Genomic DNA, 18,215 nt, shown 5'->3' with positions numbered 1-18,215 from the left:
CACGGTGCAATTTATGTTATTTTTCAAAGGAGTTTAATAGTTCAGAGTATTCTTTGAATTTAACAAAAAGTTCGATCGAAAAAAGAATATTTTTTCTTTTAACTATTAAAAGAATTTTGTTTTATTTGCGGTTCTGTATATGGCATTGTATTTAAAATTAAAAAAGGAAACAGGGAATGTGCGACCAATTATATGCTTTTCCTCCATTTCTTCATAAACCATCCAATACGCACCACATTCTCATTATCGTCAGCGTAATCATACTCACGACACGGCAAAGACCGGTTTAACCGTACGTTCAGCTACAGAATGCAAAATGGCAGCTTATCAAATGACAACCATGTTCCGCACGAGGGCAACCCCGGCAAACTCCTTCCCGCGACCAACGAGCGCTCTGATTTCATCTCCATTTACTCGATTTTAATATTATTCTTCCTGCTTCTCTACCCGCTTAACCACCCAAAACTGGTACGGTGCATGAAGTTGAATATCCTTTCTGCATAAAGCACTTTTAAAGTGTGGGACAGCTGAGCTGGAACGAATGGAACGACAGAACAGATTTTCGGCACAGTATATGGTTCACAGGCACACCACATAAAGGAAGGAAAAGTGTAACGAATTACATCTCCCTTCCCTCCTTACAAACACACACATATAAATACAGCCACTTACACACAGACGTGCTACAAAGGGATCAGAACCTAAGTAAATATTTAACTTCTACGCTCGAAACAAAGCCAATGCCGTGCGCTTCGATGCACTCAGCGATGAAACCACACGGAGATCGGAACGTTCCCTAAAACGTCCGTTTTTTTTTGTCTCTAATCCCGAACGTGCACCCATTTCATCAGGGTGTGTGCCTAGTGTTTGTTTTTTTTCCCTTTGGTTTAACACTTCAACTAAGAAACGCTATAAGAGCATCCAGTTTTCTCCTTAGGATTTTTGTTATAAAGGTTTTGGAGCATGCTCTTGATGATGAAAAGTGGGCGGTTGTTTGCATTTTTTTCTCCTCTATGAAGAGTGCTAATTGATTTTTGGTAGTAGAAAAGAAAAATAAATCAATGTAATTATGCTTCATAATTGAAAGAACATTACTAATTGACACCTTTCGGGTTGTTTAGCACTAAACTGCGTAATATATTTAACGATAAAAATGTGTTATTGACTGTGGAAAGGATCAACCATATTGAGAAAACAAATCTTTTCATTCTCGTATTTCGCTTCCACCAGACCAATGACACTGAAATTTCGTTCTATTCTTGTGTCGAAACGACCCATTTTCTTCGTCATGTTTACAGCACGCAGCACTTCATGTGTGTTTAACGGTTATATTTTGGTGTCGATTTGAATGAGCTATTTTTAACTACCACTGTCCCATGTCGTCTGACGAACGTGCACTAATTACGACCGATGACACTTTACCCAAGTGGATCGTTTCGGTGAAACGCTCGCTCGGTGCAAACGTCATCATGTACATAAGGGATGGTTCAACAATTACGTAACGCAAAAATGACCATTTTTTAACCCTATCCTCCCATATCGTAACAAAATGTTACGCTGGCATAATAGTTTCTCTTATATATTACCTAGATAAAAAAAACGACTTTTAACAGATTTTGTCATGTTGATGGACCTTCTCGATACTTTTGAACTGCCGATATGTAAAACGATCAAATCACAGTGACTTCTTGAAAATAACACATACATTTTACTTTATTTGCATGCATGTAAAAAAATGTTGAAATTTTTTAAAAGTTTGTTTACATTTCCCAAGCCATGACCATTCCATGGTAAGATTTGTTAGATCATTGCTTTACTTTGACAAGTGACCAGTTTCTTCATTTGAAATAACAAGAGATGCTGTAATTTCAACTTGTTCATAGTCACTTAGAGTCAAATCTTTTTTTTTTTTTTGCTCGGTTAGAACGGCCTGGCCGTATCAAGACTTATTTTACCACGTAGCAGGATACTCAGTTCACGCTATGGGGAGACGATCCGGATGGGATTTGATCCCCAGTCCTGCCGTGTTGGCCGATGCCTTTTATGGCATAAGCTACCGAGCTGCATCACTTATAGCTTTTTTTTTAGCTCACTAATATACATGTACCAGGCGGCTCCATTGAAAAATTAGTTTTTTTACTATTAACGAGTTAACGTTAACGTTAAATGCAACGTTTTTGGATTAAACATTTTATGATTTAAGATAAGTATTTCAATGTTTATGAAAACCATATTTATACAGAATTGGCGTAAGCTGAGCATACGTATAGCTGTTGAATTTTTTTTTTCACACAAATCAAAAAGTACCATTCGTCTCCATTCAAAAATAAGTATTTTACTATTTACGATTCAGCTAACCCCGTCACTACATGCTTAGCAATTGTCGCGTTTGCGAACACGACAAAAGTAGCTCAATCTTCTAAAATAATTTTGCGATTCTGGCGCGACTTTAAGGTTATAAATATACAAACTTTTGTATACGGGTAATCGAACTTATCCGGCTTTTTTTCTAATTTCATGACCGTGAGGCATTTCATGACTCAGGTAATCATAACTACGATTCCGATATAGCTTCCAAGTGGGCTATATTTATAAGGAACTTTCTTTTATGTTTTTCACTATTTTTTATTTTTTATAGTATTTACATTCACAATAACTATACTTTAAAAATTTATAAGGCTCCAAATTGTTTTAAACTTTACAATTCTTAATGACACTCAACCGATCTCATTTTTGAATTTATATTTGTTTACCTTGTTATTGACTGTTAAATCGAGCTATCCTGACGGCCATTACAGAAATCTGTCGAGGCGTCAAGTCGCGCTTCGAGTAACGATTTTCGCTGAAAATAAACGTATAGCGACTTTTCGCAATATTTTTTACATAGAGTTTCGCAAAAATTAAAACAACCAAATTTTCTACAAACAACCAAATTTTCTACCAAACCAAAATCTACATCGCTTAGCCAGTAAACTTCAATTTAACAATCGGAATATGCTATGCAATATTTCAACAACATTAAAAATATTTCTTACCGAAAACCGCAATTTACACAAATATAAGTTCCCTGTACCGTAGTCCAAATAGTAATGAACTAGAAAACTTTTAATGAAACCTACCAGCCGCTAATAATATTGAAGCTAACTTTCCCACTTCAAAAACCCCAACACGCTAACTTTCCAAGACGCTTGCGATAACGATGATGCCCGTTAAGAGATGATGTAATGTGGTCTACGGCTTAATCAACAGGTTTTTAAACAGGACGAGATTGCTTTATAAAACTCGTCATCGTGCGCTGGCACGCATAGCCACCGTGCAGCAAGCATGGATTTGCATTAGGGAAAGTTTTTGGCAAACAAATATTTCCGAAACCCGAAATAATCATTTCCTTTCACGCTCGTATTAACCCCGGCGAGCTAGCTGGCACACCGTAACCGCAAACGGAACCGAACGATATCCGGCACGCTAGGAATAGCGCAAGAAGAAAGTTTTTAGCTCCATCTACGATGCCGGACGAGCGGTTAAGCAGATCATAATAAACTGCCGATGGTCGATGATGTGGTGAAAGTTGCTGAGCTTCAACTGCTACTGCTGCTGCTGCTGTTGCTGCTGCTTGGTACCACGGACAGAAGAAACAGATAGCATTTTGCGTACCATTTTCCACAGATCGAACTCATTTCCGAACGTTCCTTTGACGGAAGTCAGCTGCAGATGCGATGGTAAAACGTTTATTTTCACAAATGCGCTGGACGAAAACAATCGCAACTTTTCTCATTATCACAAAAACCCGGTGGCGCTTTGGTTCACGCTGTGCTCCGGCCATATAGTGAGCTGAGTTGCTTTCGTTTGTTGCGTTGTTTTTTTATATTTATATTTATACTGCTTGCGTCTCATTACGCATTAGTTGTGAAAGGACTGTATTTTTTATTGATATTTTAAGGAGGATGATTTGCTAAAAAAAAGAAGCAAACTTTTTATTCCTCCAGTTATACATAGTAAACGAAGTATCGACGAAAATAATTGGCGTCGGTTTTTTGCTTAAAATTGTTATAGCGAATTCTCTTGCAAATATTTGGAACTTTCTGTAGGAAGCAGTTTTTGTAAATCAGTTGCTTGTAAATTAAATAAAACTCAACACAATTTTCCCACATCCCACATTGAGTTAAATAAAATCGATAGAAAATTAATATCTTTGATCGTCTTCTCTTTCTTTCTCGTCGAAAACCACAACCTCATTACTCAGTGGCAAATGTTTGCTGTTACCGAGGGCGGCAAAAGGGTGACACGAAAAACACCTGTTGTGTTGCGCGAGTTATTTTACCCTTCGTTTCGAAATTCCATTCGAAAAATTGTCCGAAACCACCGGCAAACTTGTTTGGCTGGCGAAAAATACAGTTTCTTTCTCGGTTGTGTTTGTTTAAATAGCTTCCTTTCATGCGCAAAACGGACTGGACCGATTGGGTGTTTGGGCAGTTATCTCACCCCTCACCCCCCATATTGTGGCAAGAAAGTTCACGACCATTTTTCACCATCCACTCCCGTGGCAACACAACTACGCTCCAAAATGTTTAGCATTTGACACGCACACACACTCGAACGTGAATGTTTATTAAACACTGCCACGAGATTTGTTCGGTTTTGATTTTCACTTGTGAATCCGGTGGAAAATGAAGCAAAAATTGTGAGATGGCAAATCTTCTTTACTGTCACTAACGATGGTGTCTTTCACGTTTTGATTTGCTAAATATACGCATTTGATCGGTAGAAAAAAGACACGGAGGAAGGTGCTGGGAGAGTTATTGCGGGGAAAGAATGTTGTTTGGAACGAAATTTGTTGAAAATGTTTGAAATTGGATTAACTTTTAACCACACGATTCTGACAAAAAGTTATAGTTTAAAGCAATGTTCAATTTTGTACCGAAATAAACTGCAAAATAAAATGTAATAAAACTAAATCTTTAAAGCATGCAATTAAAATTTTTATATCTCATGAGGTAGTCATCGAGTCCATGTTGAGCCGATTCTGCTGAGAACTTTTTAAAATCCTGTAACATTCTAAGGCCACAAATAATGTTGACAAATAATTTTGAATTATTATATGCATACCTTCAGACAACTGCAACGAGAATTCAATTCCTTGGTTAAACAATGTGGGTAAACTGGGTAAACTAAAGGGTTTTTTACATAGAGGAATCACAGAAAGCATGACGTAAGCCTTTTGACATCTTTTGGCAAGCAGTTTTTAACATATAAACAGTTCTTTGTAATTCTTTCTTTATTTTTTACTTTTTATTTAAATTCATCAATGCTTCGAAGGTTCACAATAAACTTCCTATATATTTATCTATTTTTTTATATTCGATTATTAAGACACTTAGCTGTTCTGTCAGTTTCGAAACGCTGAAGTGTAAAATACAACTGCTATTGATAGAAAATTATAATTCCTATGGGCCGCTTTATACAAATTTTCTATGAATAGAAGATTTTTTCCAACAATCATAATTCACGGCCACGTCATCAGTGTGGTGGGATGTGGCGCAAGTTCAACATGCTAAAAATCCTACGGCTCCACCAACACAACTACTCAGAAACGATTGCGGAATCGGAATGAAAACTATCTTTCTTAAAATGCATGTTACTGTGCGTTTGTATAACAAATAAATCCGTCGGAGTGATCCTATAAAAACTGTTGCATGAAAAATATATCAATTGTCAATTGACTTACGAAAAATTAAAGGAGGATAGATTTTTTAGAATGTCCTTCAAAAGTATATTAATGCAAATACGTGTTGAAATGAAATGTTCGAAGTTTTCCTCACAAAACTTTTGATAGCACTCAATATTTTGCAACAGTCGCAAGATCGTTCATAAAAACCGCATCAACACGAACGCTAGCGCAACTGTGACGAAAGTAGTGTTGATCTTCATTCCTCCACCAACACCCACGTCCCCTCTATTCATAGCAAAACAAAACCACTAACACACACCATCCGTTCTGGCATGATCGAAAGACAGACAGATAGATATATTGTAACGAGCGCAAAGCAGCACCAAGAAAAAGAAACCGATCGTACAACCCTGCCTCAATGTGATCCCATGCGCACCCCTCAAACCATTAAGGGATGCTGAAAGTGAACACACACGCGTTTGTATTGAGTGACTGCGCATGAATATTTGTATCATAATCATTACAACCATGCTCGGCCAGGGTATGGATTGCACACAGCACGAGCGGAAGCAAAACGGGGCGGAAAATGTCGAGACGTACAAATTTATTGCCAAGCAGGATAGCGCTACTACACGACTGTGTGGATCAAAAAGAGAGCAACAAACCATGAAACCAACAGTGGAAAATTGTACGATACTAGTTTGCTAGGGTTATGGTTGATGTTGGCCCGTTGTCCATCGGTAGAGCTGAAACGTTTGTCTGGGTGGTTTGGTGATTTCCATCCGCTTTTCTTAAAGGTAACGCTAACGCTTATCAATCGTGTGCTCGGATAGGTAATTGAACGGTCGAAATAAGTTCCCAGAATTGTGGTTTTTTTATAGAAAGAAGGTTGGGTTTTTCTTTTTTGGCACAACAAGTGTCCGTGGAAAGTGGAACATGCAAGTGTAGCAGCACACAGAACCAGTTGAGCATGATGCGCGAATTTGTTCCATTTTCCAGCTTGTGCGTGTTTAAGTGTGTTCCTGTGAGTGTGTTGGAGTGTGTGTGTGTATGTGTGCGGTTTGGGTGAAAATTTTCCGGTCGAAAATTTTCTCCACTTGAAAGCGGATACTTGAACCATCAGAGGGTTAGAGGCTCTTATCTCTAATAGTCAAGAGGATTTCGTCAACTCAGCTAAAAGAGCATTTACAGTGGTGAACGTTTGGTGAAGTGATAAAATTTTGTGTGTTTTTAATATTATTTTTTTCAGTTGTATGCGTTCGGTGTCGTAAAGTGGTAACGATATTATTATCAAACTAGTGTAAACTACATCTTTTCTTTATTATAACCACAAGCAAATGTAAGTAAATGAATTTAATATTGAACAATATTTCCCTAACTTGTGTACTATACCTCGCGCTGCACTCATTAACTATAGGCTTTATTTAACAAACTATTAAAAATTTCGGTTAATAACCAATGGAAAACATATTCATCTATTTATAACGGATTTCGCTCTCGAATCCTACACGCACGCTTACGCTGATGACCGACATGGATTCTTCACGTCCGTGACGAACGCACCTGCTGTTCCTTTTTTTTTATCCAAACTTATGTATGTTACTGACACCAGCCGCTGCCAAAAAACTTGCACAGCTTAAACACAGCAAAACCGGCACATATTCGCGAGTGGGGGCCGCCCACTGTGCATACGCGGGAACATTGGAACCCGATGGCCTTAGATTCGCGTAGGTGGACAGACGACTGTGCGTTTGGTGAACTAAATTAAGTCTAACCCCACTGGGCCGCCCTGTCCGGTATGTGTATGTACAATGGAACATCTTTCTGAAACTCACTGCGGGAGTGAAGAAAAACCGATACGAGATTTGGTTGGTTTTGTACTAAACATCGATAGTATGACGGTGATTTAGGATGAATAGATAGACGGATAGAAGACAAACAACAAGGGTTTAGATTTAGGTTGGTATTGTATCCTAAAATAACTTCATTGTTACAGAAAACTATAGATGTACCTTTGGGTTTAGGTATATTTCATTCGATTATTTTTTTCAATACGACTTAATGACTTTTAAAATCAGTCAAAAGCATGATCTAGTTATTTTTAAATTTAGATCTTTAGAGAAAATTATATGAAAAATAGAAATTATTCAAGATGAAAACATATAATTGGAATTTTTTTAGCTGTTTGTGGTGTTAAATAACTCCTAAAACAACAGAAAACAGTTGAAGAGAATTTTCTTCTACAAAAATAAGTTCAAAATAATTCTACAAACCTCTCAACCGTACTACAAACTGTCAAGTGTTCCTAAAACAACCAACATTTTATTTTCCTACTGCTGCAACTAATAATCCTTCACTCTATTAGGTTTTCACTTGCCGTGTGCCAAATTCTCATCCATCCATCCTGCACAAAAAAGTACAAAACTTGATCACTAGAATGCATCAAATCAGGCACGAAAGACCGTACGATAAAGGAGGAAAAAAAAGACTTCCCATCTACCCAATTTCTATCCATTTTTGTTCCATTTCTTGCACAGTTTCTGGTGCTGCTGTTGTACCATGGGAATGGCAAAGCGACGGTAGTTGCTACTCGAAGGGGAAAAAGAGTCGTAGTACGAATTGAATTTAAAATCTACTTTGTCAGCGCATAAATTTCGAAATTGAACATGCTTATCCTGCAACCGTGCGTTTCTTATCCGATCCATCATTCGGTTGGTGCCGTTGCAATTTTGCTCTTCCGGTGTACACTTTCAGACCGGTTGGCGTAGAGTATTGTTAAGGGTTGAAGCCCCAATCTATCCCACACGGTTGGCTCAGTTATGAAAGCGTGCATTGTGTTGTATGTTTCAAGCAAAATCATATCAAAACCAATTTCAAATTGCACACATTGTTTGATACATCGAAATGAAGAGGAAATCTTGAAATCTTAAAAATTGATAAATAAAAAAAAACATAACTTTTTTCGATTCGTATGAAACAATTTGAGTTTGTTAGTTTTGACGCTCGTTTAATATGAAATCCAAAATTAATTTGACCAAAACTGAGAGTGCTTATGTTGGCTCACTTCATTAAATGCGTTGATTTTGATTTGAGAAATAATTATGTAAATTGTTGTAAATATTATACGCAACAAACTAAAGGAACACGTTTGATGATTTTATCGCACTAAATTATCAGAATCAATCTAATGTACTTGCAAACTGCATTTCGCAACATTACATCAGTGTACAGATAAAATGGATCGCTTGCATCAGATTATTGTCAAAACCCTCCGTACAGTAATGATTACGGTTCGATGCGTTTGAAATGAATTGCTTGCCAAATGCCAATTCCAATGGGTCACCCACCCCAGTCAGTTCGGGCTAATGCATCTAATGCATAGCCGACTGCACCGACACCTGTATCACCGACCCGGTACCACCTGGACCTTGGTGCTGTCTGGAAAATGCAAATGTCTGCCCCCGGATGCCCGTGTACACCTGGAACATTGACGAGAAAATGCAATCAGCGACCCAATTAATCGAATTTCGAAATTTCCAAATTTGTTCCGCCGGTGTACACCTTTTGTTGCATAAATCATCCCGGACGTACGTTGACTCAAGCGTTGGACTTGGGCGGTAGTTTCGGAACAGGTACACACGAACGCATTTTACCCCAAAACCCCTTTCCCCGAAGCGATAGTGCGGCCGCGTGAAAAAGGATGCTTTCAAGCGGAAGAAAGCTTAACCAGTAGAGACCCGGTCCGTTGTGACGTTTCCGTATGCGGGCCCCATCGAGGCTAACCATTGGTGAGGCTGGTGACAAGTGCCCAAAACGGTAAGGAATGGCAAAGAACCTTGTTCGCCCCGTTGGTGCAGCAGTTACAGCCCCGGGCATTTCGATAGAATCATCGAACCGGACATAACCATGGTGCACGATTTATCTCTTCAATGCGATTTTATTTCATTCTAAATTCATCTGCATCGAAGCGTGCCTAAAAGGGTGGAATTCGAGCTGAGTGCAAATACTAAGCGTCTCTACACGCACCAAACCACATTGAAATATTCACACAGAATGCGTGTGCACACGTGGATGAGAATGGAAAAAAGAAACATACACAGAAAGACACGCTCAAGGGCAAGGGGGCAAGTAGGTCAATGGAAATCGAGATTCATTCGGTTGATTTCGACCCATCCTCAGGAATATACTCCAATGGGGATCGCTCTGTCGTGGAAATTTTGATGGAGAAAATCAGGATATCCGGTTCCAGCTGAAGCGAGGAATGATTCAACGAAACACTCCTGGCAGGCTGGCTCCCGGTAGCCGGACCGTACCATACATATCGGCAAAACCAAAGTTCCAGTCGAGCGTGTGAGTTGTGTTGTCTGGATGTATATCCGGCCGTCCCGTGGAATTTCGCCAGCGCCTGGATGAGCGATGCAAACCAACCGAACTCAGCCAGCCCACAACAAATTCCAAACCCCCTACCCGGTAACGTACATTCGACTGTAAACTAAAGCCGCCGGACATACACGTTTGACCCCCGGGTGCATCAGCATACCGGCTTCGGTCGGGGAAATTTATTATCTCCCATGTTCAATCGATAGCGTTCTCGGCACGTTGTCCCAATGGTTTGTACGGAACGTTGAGATAAATGGTAGATGCTGCAGTCGATCGGAATTCGGTTTTGTGCTGCTACTGTACTTCACGCACTGTACGGCGAATAAAGAAGCCTCCGTATGTGTACTGGCGTAGCAGTACAACCGGTGCAGTTCCTCAACCGTGTAATTGTAATTGATAATCAATTTTCTAAATAAATAATTTTTCTTCTCATCTCATGCCAACCTGTGCCGATTGCAATCGGAGCGTGATGCTGTGTAAAGCAATGCTTAGGTGGTACGTGCGTGCGTTTCGACAACGTAAGCAATTAAGTAGATAAAGCATTTAAAATGGAATTAGTCTATGAAACTAATAGGAAGAGCATGGAACGCATGTGCAGTTAGTGATAAATTGTGCTGATGCTAGTACGATTATTGTACCATTGTGAAGTAATTGGGTAAAAAAAACTAAGAGGTTAAATATTGTTCTATATTGACCAGTGCATAACGAGAAGGTGTTGTGAAGCTATGCCTTTTTACGGATCCCATATGCTCAAGGTACATGGCAAAGGAGTTCTTTTAGTCTTGGTTCATTGTATGAAAAATTATTTTATCTCCTAGGAAGCATTGAGACTCATTTCAAGAGTCTGTGATGATTTTAACATTTGCAGACATTTCCAAAAAGATTTTTCTACTATTTATATTTTCAGTTTCGAAAGTTCAGTTTTCGAAACGCCTAAAAGTATGCAATTTATACAAAGTGTCTAATTCATCAACGCTTCTATAGGTAATGCATACATCTAGGCGTACGAATCCTATACAAAAGTATTACGACAGAACATTAAATGCAGTTTTTTTTAAACTTTTAAATATAATATATTACTTTGGCATATTTGTAATTTAAACCATATCTAAACTTTTTTTTCCGTGATTGGAGACAGAAGTAAATTTTATCAAACATTTAAAACGAGGAATGATAAACTAAGCTAAACGAATCCTAGATCAATTGAGGTTAAACTGAAAATAAATTGCAATATTATTTGCAACAAATTTGTGTTTCCATTGTCTTGACAAACTTTCAACTTACAATAAGAAGTTCAAGTAAGAACATTTCTTCCAAAAAAAATAATTTTCCAAAATTTCGATCAACAGATTTTAGAAACTGGAACTGTACTATAAACACATTTTGCATTTCCATTCATCTACAGTGATTCGGTAGCATACATTCAGACTAAACCGGTGCCCTTCAGTGTGGCAATGGCACGGTTAATGGATGGGAAAACACACGAGGTGGAAAATTATACAACATCATAACGCCTATCTCATCTCGTTGCTTCCAGGAGGAGCATGTTTTCTCATATTTTGAATTCCATTCCACGCAACCCCGCATTCCATACTACTTCAACCCACCAGTGTGGCGAATTGTGGTTTGTTATTTTCACCGAAAACCCTTTTCTGGTACATTTTCCCCATTTCCGGATTGTGTCTTATGTTTAACCGCTAACTTTTTGACCCAAAACCTCGTCAATCGTATGAAAGTCTTCATCAGCTGGCCTTCGCATTTCGATATTTGTGTTACCGTTTTGGAGATGGAAAACAATAGGAAAATGTTGGAGGAGGAAAATGATGAAATGGGAAAGGGTGGGGTTTTGAAATATTCCACCATTGGCACAATATTCCTGCTGAAGCGAAATGAAAATCTTTTCCATCCATAATTTCCAACGCTAGTGCAAAACTTCAATGGAAGAATGCAAAACAGTGGGAAATGTGTGGAAGGTGGAAGCGCAGGATAATCGTACCTCCTTGCCCGTTCCTCTTACCGCATGCATTTCAACATCCGGATTTCGGTCACCGGAGTGCCACGCTAAGCAAGCAAGCTACACCGCGCCATGAGTCATAATGCATTTAATTAATTTTGAAATTTAATTTCATTCATCCCTTCCCTTCCCTTCCCTAACAAACCGTTCTCCAAACTCACATACATATGCGCCCGTTATGATCATACTTTTCCCTATTGTTTCTTCCGGATGGTCAGTTCACGGCGGGGGCTGCTACAAGCATGTTCTGCTTGACCCTTGCGTTCACTTCTGCACAAATCCTCGTTCCATTCACGGGTCGGTTGTGATTTTGTAGAACACGTTAAACTCTAAACGAATCGGCGAACAATCCCAACGTTTCCTCTCGTGCGGTTTCTTACTGTTCATCGCTCCATTACCAACCACTTTCCAAACCTGACTCACATTCAAATCATTTCGATCCATATCGTTGGAAAATGATGCTCTATTGCTGAGTTGCTTCCCACTCGTATGTGAGGATGGTACGCGCCATCGGTTAGCACACGTTTCGGGGGGGAGTTTTCCTTCTGATTGATTTGGCTATCACGTTCAATCAATCCTTTTTGGAAACATTACGTTTTCATGTGAACTTTTGATCAGGAGAAATCACAACTCGTGCGGTGAATGCATCATTCTACACGCTGGCCAAATTTTATGGTTTGTCGGTAGCAAGTAGGATGGATGAATCCGTACGCCCTTGCGAGGGAAATCTTGCCAACGAATTGAAATTCCAATTAAATCATCCTGCCAATCTTCACCTCGACTGGCAAGCGATAAAACAAAAATCTTTTTGAACGTATTATCTTATTAAAAAAAAAAAGTTTTTAATGTGAAATTTGCTAAAACTTACATTAATTTATTCAAAGACAAAACATGAAAAGGTGATTAAACTATACTCGTTCTAATAATTTGATACATAAAATGGTTTATACCAATTTTAATACATACTAAACGTAATCATTTTTCAGACTTTAAAGCTTTGTTTTTAATTTTTCAATTTTGTGGTTGTAGTTTAGCTTTCTATCTTAACCTTTCCTTTAAACACCTTTAATTATGTCTTATTTAAATAAACTACTTTTGCTTTACAAAATTCTTCAAATGTACTTAATGTCGGAAACTGCAAAAAAGAAATAAACTGTGACTGAATTACTTATAGTTCTTTTATCTGTTGTTGCTCTCACCATTTCAATTCTCACGCAACACTTTAGCATCACAACCACACTACAGCAACACGTAACCAACCAAACCGAACCAAACATTCGTAGAAGTACTACAGGTCAACTCGTACCAAGAAAGGGGTAAGACAAACTCGATCACCATTTGTTTAATTTGAGTACAAATCAAATTAAAACGAAGCAGTGAAAAGTTAGCAGCCGATTGATTGATTCTCGCTCGCTAAGAAAGTTGCCCATCTTTAAGGAAGCATTTCCGACCGACCAATGGCAGCGATGCAGCGACGGCTTGTGCACAAGCAGTTCAACTCGCCGATCAATTTGTACTCGCAGAAAAACATCCAGGAAACGCTCGACCGCGAACTGAAGCTCCTCTCGAATGGGGCCGTCGGGTAAGTGACTACAATGCTGCGCTTCAGTACTATCGCTGCTTTCTTAACTTTTTCGGAAAACCTTCTCCCCTCGCGTCCCAACCGGAAAGCTGTCGCACGATTCAACCGTCACAACTGCTGCATTTCTTCTTGCTCTGCTTTATTATTTGATGATGTTCCGGGGTTTTGGAAAAGAGCGCGCACCGAAACTAAAAGCAACACTCGCCAAACGAAAAGTTTTTCGCCGATTTTCCTCCAACCTGTGTTCAACATTAACAAACCAAAGCAACAAAAAAAACCCGAAAGCAACTCAACCCGCCTGACCGGCAAATATATAAATCACGTCCGGTAAATATTTTTCTTTCGGGTAAAAGAATTTTAAATTTACCGAACCATTCGGACCAGCATCCACCACATCATGACCACCCTCGCTACCGCGCCTCCCCATCATCTCCATAACACAGCTTCTTTGGTCCCATGGTTGCCGTTGCCACACTACTGCCATAACGTTGATTATGTTATTTTCCGGCCAGTTTCCAACACAACGGTACGGCGGAACAGTTCGTTTTCGGTAACCATCATCAACAACCAAAGGGAAATTCAAAAACAAAACCAGAAAAAAAACATAACAAAACGCTTTTGTGGAAATAAAAAGAAACACGTAACACCAAAACCACCGAAAACCAATCCAACCACGATGGAATTTTCGCATTTCACGTTCTCGAATGGTTTATGCATGGATCGGAGGCTCGAGGTTAGCGTGAGTGTAATTTTTCACCGATTTTCCACGGTACGTGCGCCCGTAGTATGCCGATGGGCGCTTTCAGTGGTGTGCGTGTCGCTCTAAAGCTTTTTATTTGAAAAAAATCGAAAGGAGCCATTCACGCGGTAAAACACGGCTATGCGTTATGCATACAGTAGAGAGGACAAATGCAAATGGTTTTGTAAACTGTTTTCTTAATTAATGGAAAACCTTTTATGCATAACAAAACAACGACATACAAACGATAAGGTAATAAAACTCCATAATACTAATAATTATTAACAAATTTCCAACAAGCAATAGTCCATTAATTTAACGAAATAAGCAACAAATAAAAAATCCATTGCTGAAAAATGTAAACTAAGAAATTATTATCTAATTGAAGACCAAAAACCAAAACAAAAGAAAAAAATGTTTGTGTTGAAGCAACAAATGGTTCAAGTTGCTTTACTCGCTAATCAAGTAAATTTCAGAAAAATTACAAAACAGTATAATACAGATGCAAAGTAATCGAATTATCAGATTAAAAAAAAACAGATTATAAAAGCAGTAAATGGCTTTTTGAAATAAGCTTTAAAGTCAATCCAAATCATTTAAATAATTTTTAATCCGAGTTGTCTTTTTCTCTTTCAATAATTAAAAGAAGCAATAACAATCAGGAAGAAAATAGTCAGAGCAGTGGTCAATTAAAATACAATCATAAGGACATTTCCATCACACAACCATTTCCAACAAAACGATTACACATTTTTTATCGTTACCAAAAGAAAACAAGGAACATGGTTTCAATTGGGCATTAAAATTACCCACCCGAAAAAGCATAGCCATCCGTTCACGCATCATCTTACCGTGCGAAGGTGGTTTCGTAGGAAAGTGGCCAAGAATTAGTCTACTCTCGAGTCGTGAAATAAGATTAGCTTTTCGTCCCTGCATCACCCGCCACTGGCCACCGACTGTCCACATCGATTGGGAAATGGCACTCCATGGGCTGCCCCGGCCAATGCTTGTACAGTGTCGAGAACGATTTCACTCACGTACTCACGACTTAATCACAGCACCATCACCAATGTTGTCATTTACTTCTGGCGTCGTGTTTACATACTTAAGCACCACCATCATCATCAACACCGTCATCGTACTGTTGCCATTATCATCCAATGGTCTTGATGGCGGAGGGTATCGGCAGCTGCCACACTCACTAGTGACGGATGAAGAGACATACAGGGTAAACACTTGTACCGGGACTCATCACTGTTCCGACTTTAACCCAACTGTACCACTGATGCCACTGTTGGGAAAACAGAAGGCAACTGGCAAGCTCAACCCCAGTTGAGTATGGAAAAACTATTCCAACTGTACGGCACATCGATCCGGTTCATCGTTCGGTCGTCCTGGGAACATAGTTCGTCTAGTGTGAGCTCGTTCTTCTGGCTCACTGATTCAATTTCCTCATACCCCAAGCGATCAGAAAACTCGTACAACGTCCCTTCGACGTACTGTTTTCTAAGGCCACGCGACCCAACCGAATCCACCGTGGAAGGAACGGTGCGAAGTGAAAAGTGGTCGAAGAGAAAAGAAAACGGGAAATATTTCATGTATGCTAATTAATTAGTGCTGCAATTAATTCCATTCTTGCTAATTAGATTTGAACGTGAGATGAATGGAGCCGTATTTTTTCTCGCCCCGTTGAGCGGGCTGGTCGCTTCTTGTTTTACCGTTCTATCGTCTTATCCATTATAGCCTGGCCGCCTGACTTTTGGCGTCCATTTACTTCCAAAGCAGGCAACGGTATGGTACATTGCCGGAAGTTACTCGCTCCGGCTATCATTAGCTCCGTTTCCGGACGCCGCCGGTTGAATGGAGCCACTCACACTGGGATGAGGGGGTTTTAGGAAGGGACGCATGTGGACGGTAGAAGGGAAGATAGAATACACGGAGTTTGATTTTTTTTTTGCTGCCTCCTTCCACCACCCAGCTATCAGGAGCATCCGAATCCAAACCGATCTGTTCAACCTGGTTTTAGTCGAATAGCTTTCGATGGAGTAATCCACGCCTGCGGAACAGAATTTATGAAAAGAAAATGAATCACGGAAGGGAAAATGTACACACGGACACAGCTTGTGCACTAGTGGCTCCCGGGATCCCGGGAACCAGCATCCTGATTAGGATTAATGGCCGAAGGAGACGCTCGTCCCATTCGTTCCCACAGGCCAGGGGTTACGGAAGCGGAAGAGTGACGACTCATTAATGCAAAACATTGCCGGTGCTGGGCACACGGCCCGGAAGTGTAAATGTGAACGACGATCGTTAGTCTGTCACCCCGGTTTGGGGGAAGCGATTTCTGTGGGTCGGTGTGAGGTGGTCTCGCGTCCGAGCGATTTTCTTTCCGATTGCAACGTGAAAATTAGCTTCTCTCTTGCTCTTCCTGCTTGAACCTGCTGGAGGCTCGATGGACGTATCTTGATGAAACTGTGTCCTGTCCACGTGTATGTGTGTGTGTGTGTGTATTGGCAACGAGTAAAACGGCTGGATGCTGTAAACGTGGGAAAGGTTAATTAAGTTGCACACGGAAATTTAATCATTAGTCACCAAGCCAATAATGTCTTGTCCTCGGTAGATTTCCGCACGGTTCTGGCAGACAGACAATTGTGAATGTGCTCGTAAGGAGGATAGAAACAAAAAGCGAAAAACGCACAATTGTATTTAGGTCATTAGAGACGAACTTTTTATTTATCCGATTGAATTGTTAAACATTGAAAGTATTAATGTATGAAACATAATTTACAAGAAGAAAAATACTCTTAAGGTTGATTGATCATTCATCTTAGGCATAGTTTGAACTATGATACTTATTCCGCATATTTCACGAAAGACTTTTCCTTCCCAGGCCAGACGGATTCATCGAGCTTTTCCTTTTCCATCTCTAATTTCCGGCCAGCATAAGAATCGAGGCTATCACGGCTCACAGATGACGGAAGTTGGTAAAATGAATAAAATTAGAACTTGATCGTTTATCGTTCTCGTGAAGGAAATTGCAGATATTCTCGAGAAATAATGGATCCGGTTCGTCAAATGCACTATCAATCATTGAGCACTCGTTTCCAAGACAGTTTCAATTAGTTTTTTTTTCGCAAGCTGGCGTGAGAGGGAAATTGTTTCACCAAGAAGGCGTAACCGGAAAGAAAGCTTATCATAACATGGATTCGGTTCGATTGAAGCCTGCGAGCTGTGCAATAAGAGTTGAGCGGAAGAACTAGTTAAGCCAGATTGAATACATAACAGGAAGCAATTCGTTGCGTGAAAATGCTTCGAACTTATTCCTATAAGAGGGTGTAATTGCTTTCATATTCAGGAAATGTAGATTTGGTGTTTAAAGTTAGATTTGTTAGTTTTAAATACAAGTGCAGATTACCAAGAAAAATGAAGAATTTTTTAATTCCTTTTTGCTTTTGACTTATCGGATCTTCATTAAAAATAGATTCATGAAGATCCGATAAGTTGCGATGTTTTACGACGAGTGGTTCTTCTTCTTCTTCTTGGCTTAACGACCTTACAGGTCACGCCGGCCATTTCTGGCTTACTAGACTTATTTTACCACGTAGCCGAATAGTCAGTCCTTGCTACGGGGGGACGGTCGGGATGGGATGGGATGGGATGGGTTATTACAGTCTAATGATGAGAACCTTGACCTTGAGAAGCTTGACAATCTCTTTCCCATTTTATTCGAATATTTCACTGCTGTAGATGAGATACTACAGTCTCAACAACCTCTGTGACTCTACGCAACAGAGTTGTGGTGGGAGGATGATCTTGATGATTGCCGTATGAT

At 39.6% G+C, this 18,215-nt stretch overlaps 1 long non-coding RNA gene across 1 annotated transcript; it reads left to right on the top strand.

Annotated features, from left to right (window-relative positions):
- The first annotated feature begins 13,528 nt into the window (after window positions 1-13,528).
- LOC125768030 (uncharacterized) lies at window positions 13,529-14,678 on the top strand. The gene is made up of 2 exons (XR_007418842.1): window positions 13,529-13,644; window positions 13,734-14,678. It is a non-coding gene; the product is annotated as an uncharacterized LOC125768030 (long non-coding RNA).
- Window positions 14,679-18,215: the final 3,537 nt, after the last annotated feature.

Source organism: Anopheles funestus, chromosome 3RL (assembly GCF_943734845.2).
Source record: "Anopheles funestus chromosome 3RL, idAnoFuneDA-416_04, whole genome shotgun sequence".
Classification (NCBI taxonomy): domain Eukaryota; kingdom Metazoa; phylum Arthropoda; class Insecta; order Diptera; family Culicidae; genus Anopheles; species Anopheles funestus.
Note: the sequence above shows the minus strand (reverse complement) of the source record. Positions and strands in the feature narration are given on the sequence as shown.